Source organism: Moschus berezovskii, chromosome 8 (genome assembly GCF_049115385.1).
Source record: "Moschus berezovskii isolate FMDL1 chromosome 8, NW_MosBer_1.0, whole genome shotgun sequence".
NCBI lineage: Eukaryota > Metazoa > Chordata > Mammalia > Artiodactyla > Moschidae > Moschus > Moschus berezovskii.
Genome location: NC_142467.1, coordinates 12,172,977 through 12,183,229, shown reverse-complemented (window position 1 = coordinate 12,183,229; position 10,253 = coordinate 12,172,977). Strand labels below are relative to the sequence as shown.

Sequence of the window (10,253 nt, the reverse complement as noted above, 5' to 3'; positions counted from 1 at the left end):
CCAGTTCTGAATAGCCAGTTGAGTGGCAATAACCCAAATTTTCTGATTCTTACCACCATTAAAGTTGTCATATCACACTTTCCATATAAATATTTTCATACTCATTCTTAAGCTATCAAAGGAGATTTACATGTATAGGAAACATTTCATAATGCGAAAATATATTTTATGTTTTATAATCAGGAACAAATAGTTTCATTTAAGGGAAAGAATGAAAATTTGATAAGCTAAAATGTTTGTATTCGAAACATGATTTAACTTTGCAAGTTCAATTGGTTTAATTTTAACTGTTTTAATCAGGCCAAGTGAGGTTAATACTTACTAAGTTGGAGGGTGAAGTTTTATGACATTATGTAATGGCCGGATTCATCTGGCCACACATATCTGTACAAATGACAGAAACACGTGGATGAATCTGCAAAATTGGAAGGCAGCTAAGGAATGAGCAGGAGAAAACTCGAAGCAGATTTAAATACACAATCCACACTGGAGCCTCGCTGCTCTTTTCTCTGTTAAAAAAATAGATGTAGGTATATGAACAGTATGTTAAGCTAATTTAAAATTAGTGTATGAGGAAAAGCAATGTGATAGAGAGCAAATGACATGTGAGTAAGACCCTTATTGTAAAATGATTTTTCTATAGCTTAATAACCCATTCAGAACTCACTCAACATTCGGAAAACCAAGATCATGGCCTCTGGTCCCTTCAGTTCAGTTCAGTTCAGTCGCTCAGTTGTGTCCGATCACTTCATGGCAAATAGATGGGGAAACAGTGGAAACAGTGGCTGACTTTATTTTTTTAGGCTCCAAACTCACTGCAGATGCTGATTGCAGTCAGGAAATTAAAAGACGCTTACTCCTTGGAAGAAAAGTTATGACCAACCTAGACAGCATATTAAAAAGCGGAGACATTACTTTGCTAACAAAGATCCGTCTAGTCAAGGCTATGGTTTCTCCAGTAGTCATGTATGGATGTGAAAGTTGGACGGTGAAGAAAGCTGAGTTCTGAAGAATTGATGCTTTTGAACTGTGGTGCTGGAGAACACTCTTGAGAGTCCCTTGGACTGCAAGGAGATCCAACCAGCCCGTCCTAAAGGAGATCAGTCCTGGGTGTTCATTGGAAGGACTGATGTTGAAGCTGAGACTCCAATACTTTGGCCACCTCATGAGAAGAGCTGACTCATTTGAAAAGACCCTGATGCTGGGAAAGATTGAAGGCAGGAGGAGAAGGCGATGACAGAGGATGAGATGGTTGGATGGTGTCACTGACTCAATGGACATGAGTTTGGGTAGGCTCCGGGAGTTGGTGATGGAAAGGGAGGCCTGGCATGCTGCGGTTCATGGGGTCGCAAAGAGTCACACACGACTGAGCGACTGGACAGAACTGAATAACTTATCAATGAAAGGGAAATATTTGATACTCCTTATAGTTAGGTTGATTTTCAGTCCAAAACAACTACTGATATAAGTATTAGCAAATTAATTGTACTGTTCTGATAGATTCTCAGTTAATGAAGTAAATATGACCAATGCCTGATGTAAACATGGTTAGATCACGCTAACTGGGTCACTTCTGTGCCGATTTCAATGGATACAGCATCGCCCTTTAGTTAATATGGAAAGCTAACATTGATATTCTAATATTCATGTTTGTCTAGCTTATCTAAATAAACTACTTAGGAAAAATTATTGCTTTTTTGAGAAAACTCTCCAAGCCTTATACTATTTTGATTAATTAGCAAATTAAATTAACTTGCTTAAATTAGCAGATACCCATTTAAGCAATATCAGATACTTACAGTTTTTAAAAAGTCTATAAATTGGACCAAGAAAAGCAAGTGAAGTCATCCTAAATATCCATTAGAATCATGACTCTTAAACACTATAAAATTGTTATATTCTTAATAATCTTCTATAATATATCAGCTGCTTGTGTGAGATCTAAGTGAAAATTGTGATGAGACATGAACTTGGAGATACAATATAGTGAGGTTTGCATAGATTAACACTTTTGTAAGGGACTGGTTGGTTTCACGTACCTAAAATTTTCATTTTCCCTGGACAAAAATATATTTGTGTGAATATTTTATTGTTCAGGATATGTGTTGGCATTCTCTATGTGGGATAACCGCCAACCAGATGGTCTGTGGTAATCTAACAGAAAGGCAGCTGGACTCGACCTGCTTTTATATATGGCTTAGGAACCATGTGAAAGGCATTTGTTTCCTTTGCACTTGTAAAAGTGAAGACAAATATATTTAAGGTATAGCTCAAACACTGCAGATGAACACCCTGAACTTTAATTCATAATATAAATAGTGGCAAAAGAATTTTAGTCATATTTATATGTTTGCTCATGTTGTATTTTAGGTAGATCACCTTCACAGCAAAAAACCAACAAAATCATGGGGAAGAGCCCTGAGACCCCCAAATCTCAGTTATGTCAAATACCTTTCATTGAAAAATATATCGCAAATTGGATGACTGAATTCCAGAAGAAAATACTCTTCCACGTTGTATCTGAGGCAAGTTTCTGCATAGTGATGTCTGTTTCACATGTTAGTAGTTATCAGTCATTATGCATAGGGAATAAGAAAGTAAAAGTGATAACAGAAAATGTGGTACTATGGGAAACAGACTCCTGAGTTCTGGATCACAAATCATTTTTCCCACAATTCATCGTTCATGTTAGAACCTCCATTAACTTTCCAGTTTGTGGAACCAAAAATTTAAAGGATAAATACATTTTTGTTGATGCCTTGATTTGTGAGATTCGATCAAATCGTGTTCTTTAAACAAGGGAATGGAATTTAAGATAATTAGTCTTGGCTTTCATACTGTGGTATATGTCAGTTACTCATGATGTAGGTGTTAAAAGTTAAGCGAAACACAAATTCCGAAGCAGTGGGTTTGGAATGAGGCTTGGGAATCTGTTTTTAACAAGCTGAAATCTCCAGTAATTGTGATATAGGTCATTCATAATTGAGAACTAAGTTCAAGAAGATGATGAGTACATTTCATGGCTCATGTTCCTTTACTGTCAATTGCTTTCAGCTGTTTCACCCATTTTTGCCTTCTTGTTTTATATAGATGCCAGGGCATCAGAAAATGAGAGGAGAGATCCTGTCTTGTCCTGATTAAGAGAAGCGTGCACTTGGGATAAAAGATATACAGGTGGCAGTTGAAAAACTTAAATTGATGAGCCATAGCTGAGAGAAGAGAAAATGGATTTGGGGATTAATGGGGCCTGTTTACAAATTCAAATTCTGATATGACTAGCTTTGTGATCGTGTAAGTTATTTCGTTGAGCTAAGCGTCAGTTTTCTATTACCTGTATTTGTCAGGGTAATGCTAATTCTGTCATAGATAAATCCTGAACTCTCACTGGACTTAACACAAAGAAAATTATGATAAGGGAGGGTCTCCACACAGTTATGGAGGGGCCTCATTGACAGTGTCTGCCATATAAAGTGCAGGCATCAGCGTGTGGCTCCCAAGGTCACTGACATATGGCTGGTAGCTGAAGAAAGAGATTGGAAGATCTTATAAATCCTGATGGTCAATGTATAAAAATAGAAAACGTGAATTGAGTTCTCTGAATGACCTAGAATAAACTGGCCCGAGTGACTCATTCTAGTCTTCATCGGCCTTGCATGTTACCCTCGATACTATCTCCATGAGAGGGACCTTTCCAATCAATTGAATGAAAATGAAGAGAGGAGAAAAGCGAAAGAGAAAGCTGCAACTTGAAGCACGCAAGTTTTCATGAGGCGGAAGGGTATTGAGTTGGAGATACCTCTTGGCAGTAATGGGTATGATTCGATGCTGAGAGGCAATAGGGAGATTTTACGTACTCACTTCCATAAACATAATCAACACTTAGGTAATGTTGGAAGTAACTGAAAATCAAAGACACCAGATAGGGGATGAGTGCATAGAAGAAAATGGTCAAAGACCCTGGGAAGGAGCAGCAGTTAAGGAGAAGGGAGAGGAAGAGGAGGCAAATGAGTTACAGAGACAAATTCCGGAGAGAACAGGACAAGGGGGATGCAGTGTACCGAAGGTCTATTAGAGAGCTGCGGAAGAGGCTTTGGTTTTGACAAGGAAGAGATCAGTGGTGATCACCATCAATGTGCTTTATCATGGTATTGGGGCAGAAACCTGACTGTAAAGAAGATGAGAATAACTTGTTTGGAACGTGTAGAAAGGCTGGGACTATAGACTGTCCTTTGAGGGGATGACGTTGAAGGAAATGAAAGAAATGGCACAGAAGACTAACAAGGAGAGGGTGTAAGAGTTTATTATTAAACATCAGATTTCAATAGGTAAGAAACTGAAGCCATAGGTGTATGATAAATTTTAATTCTTTAAATATATAATCCACATTTAAGTACCCATCCCACCTGGCTGAGGTAGGGAGGATTCGATCTCAGTTATTATGGGATTTCTTCCCCCATGTCCCCAGGGTTGAGCAAAGATCCCCAAGTGGGGACAAGATGTTTTGTTGGTGTCAGAAATTCTCGTTTCTTGTGTCCAGCATCTCTGAATGATCCAAACATTATCCTATGAGTTCGTGCTGTTCTGTCCTAAGGCTTCTTTCAGAGAATGGGAGGTAAGTCGCTGTGTCTCTTTCTTCTTCCCTGGAGACCTGCTCACAGCAGTCCTGCTTGCAGCTTTGAGGAATTCTCCCTACATGTACCTCCTCAACACCCTCTTCCCTTTCTCTCCCTCTTTGGGGAACATAATATAAACATTTCAAGACAATAGGATCCTTTCCCATCAAAGAACTCGTTTCTGCCCTGTAAGGACAGGGAAAATATAAGGCACAAAAAATACAAATGAAATGGGGACTACTAAGAGAGTAAACACAAATCAGTGACTTCTCATCACATATAAGGCAAATTTTGTTCTTAAAAAAAAATCGAAAGGATTTCAAAGGGGAAGTGGAGACTGGACGCGCATGAAAATTGTTAACACCAAAAGCGTGTCATGGCTTACATGCCATCACTGTAGTTGCCCTTCTCAGCTTCTTTAGTGGGGAATAGTCCTTTGTTGAGCACTAGGATACCACTTACTGTGCTTTGAGCTCTCTTTCTCAGTTGGCTGAGAGGCAGGAGACTGCTGTATGAAAATAATAACTAGAAAAATAAAGCGTTCTATTGATCCATTAGATATAAAAAGCTTAATTTTCTGTTAGAAGATGATTCTTTGGCTTTGTTAATTCAGGTGTTTTTCCAACAAAAGACATATGTGCCTTTGAGAAATATTTGTATTGTTTAATCTGTGATGGTACTTTCTAATGTAAATTATATATAAATATTCACATATGTATATATAATTATACATGTGTATATGTATACATATATATATGCATTCTTATTCAAAACTATGTTTCCTGGGACTGTAAAAAGTAGTTTAAAAAAAGCATGATTTTTAGTTATTTCCAATATGTAATATTCTTGTTGCATACCAACTTCGTGTATCTCAGTGTTAAAATTTAAGAACATCTGATTAGTTTAGAAAACTATGGAGAAAAAGGCAGTTCATAAAGAAATTTTAGTCTCACTTTATCTTTAATATACACTACATTAACGTAGGTGTTATGATGATAGAAAAAGGTGGTTGCAAAATACAGTATACTGTCATGCCTTATTAGCATCATGCTGCATAATTGTTTTTATATATCAAAAAATGTGAAAAAATTTGCAATTGTTTTTCACCAACCCCACCGCTGCTGCTTTTTTTTTTTCATAGTATTGATAAAGATTTACTTTTGTGTAGTTAACCTAGACATGAAGTGATTTTTCAGTCCAGGATATGGCAAATGAACAAATTGAATGACACTGAATGACAGTTGGTGACTTGCCCAAAGACATATAGCTAGGAAGCAGCAGAGTAAGAATGATGACACATTTCCCCACATATACTTCTAATATTCCTACTTAAAATGAGAGCAAGGAGTAAAAGTGAATAAGATGTCCATACTTCTAACCTATTCAGTTTATATATCTATATATATTCAGTTCACTATTATAGTTGATGCCTCTGTCAAGGAGAGATTGGCACAGAACAGCAAGCAAATGTATTTGATAAATGAAAAACAACAAAATGGGTTTTCTAATGAATTAGAAATAAGGTAGTGAAAGAACAAGGCTCACAACCTTATTATATGGTAATAATGACTCAGTTGAATGACTGAGGTAAAGTATGTTTATGGTTTTGATTCTTTAATAGTCTCTACACATCCTAAATAGTAAGTTATTTGAAAGGAAGAAAGATTTAGGGATCCAGCCTTGTAATGTCATTATTAGCGACAAATAAAAAAAAAGATAATAAAAACTCAATGAATTTAAATGAGTTTTAGTCATCTGAGCATATCTGCAAGCATTTTATGAAAAAGAAATAACATATAACTTGTTAGGAACTTCTCTTTTAATTTTCTCTTTTCTTATTTCTTGTAATAGAAAGCTAAAAGCCTGGAGGAGAGAGAACTTCTGAGCTTTTTCTTTTTTTATCAAAGAAATAACCCTGAGATAGTCTCCCCGCATCTTTTCTGTTCTTTTTTTCCTGCATCTGATCTTTTGCAGACTGTGTAAAAAGTTATCCAAACCCACTTTCAGATCTACTGCTAATTGGTGCCCTTGTTGGTTGCCTTAGTAGTGAGGCCAAAGGTTAAGTGGTTGTGGAGTCTAGACTTCTGTCCTATTTTGAATGTTGCTCTGCAGGTCAAGGCTGAATTATATGGACAGCACAAAGTTGTCAAGACAATCACAGTTTTCTAAACTCTGTCAGCAAAATCCCAACTAATTCAGGAAGCATTATAGCATGTGAGCTGCTATGAACCAAATCCAGAGAATAGAATTTGGAAAAATATGCCCTAAGAAAAATTGCCAAGAGTTGTTTTGATCCCAGTAAGCGAAAGGGAAAAGAGTTCTGATCGTGGATAAATAAGAATGAGACTGTCAGGCAGGCAGCAAATGACTGCTCTCCTTTTGTTAGGAGAGGTCCTGAATTAACGGAGGATACAAACTACTCATAAACATACGCAAGGTTTCCCAGAACAAAAGGTCTTAACAACAAGAGTTATTCATGACAACTAGTGGTGTAAGACAAATATAAAATGTCACTAAAAACACATGTGTGCTTATAACTCATCCTCTCCATTATTAATTGGCAGTATCTTAAGGTCAAATAAATGTGAACATTCAGTCCTGTTTTTTTTTTAATTGGAGTCTAATTGCTTTACAATGTTGTGTTAGTTTCTGCTGTAAAATAAAATGAATCAGCTGTATGTATGTATGTGTGTGTGTATATATATATTTCACCTTGCTCCTAACCCTCCCCCATTCAGTCCTGTTCTTATGTCTAGGTGGTTGGATCAAGGTTCCTCTGTTAAACTAACATGTCTCCAACATTAAGGTCAGTGTTGAGTGCCTTGGAGACAAATGTAAAAAATGGCAAAGTATGAATATATGTTTTCTATATCTGACATAAAGAAGTAACCAAATTGGGACTTTTATTTTTGCCTTGAGGCACTAAGGACTCTATTATGCTAAAAGTTAAGATCCTTGGATAAAATAGCAGAGACATTTCCTTTTAAAATGGGAGAACTATCAGACAGGACCAAGGAAGGCTTGCTTAATCTTGAAAACTCTTTTTTAGAGTCACAATTGTAATACACAATTTCCTAACGGTTTGCTGACCAGTGTTCTCTGATGTAACCACTGAAAGCAGCCATAGCAGTGGCTGTGAGAATGGATCTGATAAGCTTTAAGAGTAAGTCAGTAGCTTGTATAAATGAACAAATAAAAAATGTTACAGTATAAAAAAATAAAACCCACATATGTAACGTGGGATTGCCTAGCTTTCAAGAAGACATATCTAAAGATGCACTTACCTCTTTCCTGGCTGGAATCACAGAGGGTGCAGAAGAGAAGAAAAAGAAGTTTTCTGTTGTGCCAGAAACCCTTAAGAAAGAGCAAAAGAATTTCACAGAGCTTAAGATCAAGTGCCTGGGAAATAGGTTTCCCCAAATGTTGCTTTGAAAGGCAAGGCTGAAGCTTATCTATGAGAAAGCTAAGCCCTATCACAAGGAATACAAGCAGCTTTAAGAACTGAAAAAGCTGGCAACTTTTGTGTACCTGTAGAACCCAAGTTGGCATTTGTCATCGGGATAAGAGGTATCAATGGTGTGAGCCCAAAAGCTCTAAAGGTGTTACAGTGTCTTCACCTTTGTCAGATCTTCAGTGGCACCTGTGTGAAGCTCAACAAGGATTCACTTAACACACTGAGAATTATGGAACCATACATCGCATTGTTGTTCAGTCGCTAAGTCGTGTCCGACTCTTTGCGACCCCATGAACTGCAGCATGCCAGGCTCCCCTGTCCTTCACTATCTCCCAGAGTTTGCTCAAACTCATGTCCGTTCAGTCAGTGATGCCATCCAACGATTTATCTTCTGTCGCCCCCTTCTCCTCTTGACCTCAGTCTTTTCCAGAATTGGGGTCTTTTCCAATGAGTAGGCTCTTCACATCAGGTGGCCAAAGTATTGGAGCTTCAGCTTCAGTCCAGTCCTTCCAATGAATATTCAGGGTTGATTTCTTTAAGATTGACTGGTTTGATCTTCTTGCTGTCCAAGGGACTCTCAGGAGTCTTCTCAAGCATCTCAATTTGAATTTGGCACTCAGCCTCCTTTATGGTCCAATTCTCACATCCATACATGACTACTGAAAAATCCATAACTTTAACTATACAAATCTTTGTTGGCAAAGTGATCTCTGCTTTTTAATACACTGTCTAGGTTTGTCATAGCTATTCTTCCAAGGAGCAAGTGTCTTAATTTTGTGGTTGCAGTCACCGTCCACATTGATTTTGGAGGCCCAGAAAATGAAATCTGACACCATTTCCACTTTTCCCCCATCTATTTGCCATGAACTAATAGGACTAGAGGAGAAGGCAATGGCACCCCACTCCAGTATTCTTGCCTGGAAAATCCCATGGGAGGAGGAGCCTGGTGGGCTGCAGTCCCGCAAAGAGTCAGACACAACTGAGCGACTTCACTTTCACTTTTCACTTTCATGCATTGGAGAAGGAAATGGCAACCCACTCTAGTGTTCTTGCCTGGAGAATCCCAGGGACGGGGGAGCCTGGTGGGCTGCCATCTATGGGGTCGCACAGAGTCGGACACGACTGAAGCGACTTAGCAGCAGCAATAGGACTAGATGCCATGATCTTCATTTTTGAATGTTAAGTTTTAAGCCAGCTTTTTCACTCTTTTACCTTCATCAAGAGGCTTTTTAGTTCCTCTTTGCTTTCTGCCATTAAAGTGGTATCACTTGCATATCTGAGGTTTTTGATACTCTTCCTGGAAATCTTGATTCCAGCTTGTGAGTCATCCAGCCCAGCATTTCATATGATGTACTCTTATGTTAAGTAGGAAGGGTAACAATATATAGCCTTGATGTATTCTTTTCCTAATTTTGAACCAGTCTTATGTTCCATGTCCAGTTCTAACTGTTGTTTCTTGACCTGCATACAGGTTTCTGAGGAGGCAGGGAATGTAGTCTGGTATTCCCATGTCTTTAAGAATATTCCACAATTTCCACAAAGGCTTTAGTGTAGTCAATGAGGCAGAAGTAGATTTTTTTTTAAATTCCCTTGCTTTTTGTATGATCTAGCATATGTTGTGTATGTGTGTGGGAGTACCCAAATCTGAAGTCTGTAAATGAATTGATCTGAAAGCATAGTTATGGCAAAATCAATAAGAAATGAATTTCCCTGACAGATAACTCATTGATTGCTCTTTCTCTTGGCAAATATGGCATCATCTGATTGGAGGATCTGATTCAGGAGATCTAAACTTTTGCAAATTATTTCAAAGAGGCGAACAACTTTCTGTGGCCCTTCAAACTGTCTTCTCCACAAGGTGGAATGAAGAAAAAGACCACTGATTTTGTAGAAGGTGGAGATGCTTGCCACAGGGAAGACCAGATCAACAGGCTTATTAATTAGAAGGATGAACTGAAGCATCTACCATGATTATTTTTGTAATCTGGCCAGTTATTAAACAGTGAATACTTTCAAATTTATATATATTGTTGTTTGGGTGACTTTCATCTTTCCTCTGCCTTCGCCTATATTGTGGCAAATCTTGATGTGGTGGAATGAAGTCAGATCAACAGCCTGTAGAACAAAAAACTGAGGATCTAGTTTGTGTCTTCTGAAAAACATTCCTTGGGTTTATTGAAGATTTT

The 10,253-nt window shown here is 37.8% G+C and overlaps 1 pseudogene; it reads left to right on the top strand.

The window, feature by feature from the left end:
- Positions 1-8,018: 8,018 nt before the first annotated feature.
- LOC129558980 (large ribosomal subunit protein uL30 pseudogene) lies at positions 8,019-10,011 on the top strand (annotated as a pseudogene).
- Positions 10,012-10,253: the final 242 nt, after the last annotated feature.